The sequence below is a fragment of the Chlorocebus sabaeus genome, chromosome 26 (assembly GCF_047675955.1).
Source record: "Chlorocebus sabaeus isolate Y175 chromosome 26, mChlSab1.0.hap1, whole genome shotgun sequence".
Taxonomy (NCBI): Eukaryota; Metazoa; Chordata; class Mammalia; order Primates; family Cercopithecidae; genus Chlorocebus; species Chlorocebus sabaeus.
In genome coordinates, this window is record NC_132929.1 from 7,341,755 (window position 1) to 7,344,358 (window position 2,604).

The 2,604-nt window shown below is 40.2% G+C and overlaps 1 pseudogene; it reads left to right on the forward strand.

The window, feature by feature from the left end:
• The first annotated feature begins 1,518 nt into the window (after nt 1–1,518).
• LOC103245938 (ubiquitin-conjugating enzyme E2 C pseudogene) lies at nt 1,519–1,974 on the forward strand (annotated as a pseudogene).
• The last annotated feature ends 630 nt before the right edge of the window (nt 1,975–2,604 follow it).

The following is a 2,604-nucleotide window of genomic DNA, read 5'->3' on the forward strand; positions in this document are numbered from 1 at the left end:
AGAAATTTAATCAGTAAGCAAAATTTTTTTCTACAAAAATTTTTGTACAAAGCTACCATGCCTTTCCTAGCAGGATCTACGTATTAGACCATTTTTGTATTGCAATAAAGAAGTACTCGAGAATGAGTAATTTATAATGAAAAAATATTTTGGTTTGGTGTGGTGGCTCACATCTGTGATCCTAGCACTTTGGAAGGCCAAGGCTAGAAAATCCCTTGTGCCCAGGAGTCTGAGACCAGCCTGTGCAACATAGGGAGATCCTGTCTCTAAAAATACATACATATATATAAACATAAATAAGAAAAGAGATTTAATTGACTCACAGTTCTGCAGCTGTACAGGAAGCTTGGTGCTGGCATCTGCTTCTAGTGATGGCCTCAAGATGCATACAACCATGGTAGAAGGCAAATGGGGACCTGGTGTATTATATGATGCATCTCCCCAGAAAAGGCTTGAGAGGCCCCCAGAATCCCTAGTTGAGTGAAGATCTTTCCTTGTATGAAGCCAGGCCATAAAGACTGAAGTGGTGCCTGTTTTTCAAAAGCACAAATCTCAGTAAAAAATAATAAGGCATATGAAGAAATAGAGAAAAATGGCCCAATCAAAGGAACAAAATAAATATCCAGGAACTGACCTTAAACAAAGAGATCAATTAACGACCTGAAAAAGAATTCAAAATAATTGTCTTAAAGAACTTCAGTGTGATACAAGAGTACACAGACAGACAACTAAAAACAAATCCAGAAAACAATGTATTAACAAAGTGACAATATGATCAAAGAGACAAAAACTAAGGAAAAAAAAATATCCAGAGCCGAAGACTGCAATAATTGAATTATAAAATTCACTAGAAGGATTCAATAGACAACTTGATCAAGCAGAACAAAGAATCAGTGAAGGTGAAGACAGATAATTTGAAGTGATCAAGTCACAGGAACAGAAAGAATAAAGAATTAATAAAAGTGAAGAAAGCATAAGGGACTTATGAAAAATCATCAAGCCTATCAATGTACATGTTACAGGAGTTAAAAAGAAGAATGAGAGCAAAGGGCAGAGAGCTTATATGAAGAAATAATGGCCCAAACTTCCAAATCTAAGGAAGAAAATGGACATCCAAATTCTGGAAGCTCAAAGGATGCTGACTAAGAAGAACCCAGAGATGCCCACACTGAGACATATTGTAATCAAACTATCAAGGATAGTTTGATGTATCAGAAGTCAAGGATAAAGAGGGAGTCTTGAAAACAGCAAGAGAAAAGCCACTTGTCATGTACAAGGGAGCTACTATAAGATTATCAGCTGATTTCTCAGCAGAAACATTATAGGCTAGAAAGGAGTGAGATGTTATATGCAAAGTACTGGAAGAAAAAAAACTTTTGTCAACCAAGAATATTATAACCAACAAAACTGTTCTTCAAAAATGAAGAAGGCAGCCAAGTGGTCTCCCAAAACCACAACCCAGCTGCCACTAGCATCATCACCACCCATAAAAGAACTGAGCTGAGTGGGGGTGCTGCCCAGAGTCCTGTGGGCAGAAGACTATAGCAGAAGCTGATGACCCTCATGATGTCTGGTGACAAAGGGATTTCTGCCTTCCCTGAATCAGACAAACTTTTCAAATGGGTAGGGACTATCCGTGGAGCAGTTGGCACAGTATATGAAGACCTGAGGTATAAGCTCTTGCTAGAGTTCCCCAGTGGCTGCCCTTACAATGAGCCCACATTGAAGTTCCTCACACCCTGCTACCACCCCAACATAGACACCCAGGGTAACATATGCCTGGATATCCGGAAGGACAAGTGATCTGTACTGTATGGCATCAGGACCATTCTGGTCTCCATCCAGAGTCTGCTAGGAGAACCCAACATTGATAGCCCTTTGAACATGCATGCTGTTGAGTTCTGGAAAAAAGCTTCCCACAGCTTTTACCTGCAAGAAACCTACTCAGAATAGGTTACCAGCCAGGACCCCTGACGCAGGCTGCCCAGACAGTCCTTTTTTTTTTTTTTTTTTTTTTTTTGAAGTAGAGTCTTGCTGTGTTGCCCAAGCTAGAGTGCAGTGGTGAGATCTCAGCTCACTGCAACCTCCACCTCCCAGGTTCAAACGATTCTCATGCCTCAGCCTCCCGAGTAGCTGGGATTACAAGCGGCCGCCACTACACTCAGCTAATTTTGGTATTTTTAGTAGAGATGAGGTTTCACTATGTTGGTCAGGCTGGTCACAAACTCCTGACCTCAGGTGATCTGTCCACCTTGGCCTCCCAAAGTGCTAGGATTACAGGCATGAGCCACCACGCCTGGTCTCCCTGCCTATCTTTGTGTCGTCTTTTTAAGTTTTCCTTCGATGGTCTGTCCTGTCTGTGATTTCTGTATAGGACTCTGTATCTTGAGCTGTGGTATTATTTTTGTTTTGTTTTTGTCTTTTAAATTAAGACTTGGTTGAGCCATTGTGATGTATACTAAATAAATACATTTTGGTCATTAAAAAAAAAAGGTGAAATAAAGACCTTCCCAGAAAAATAAAAGCTGAAGGTGTTTATCCACACTAAACCTACCTTACAAAAAAATGCTAAAGGGAGTTCTTCAAGTTGAAACAAAAGGACAC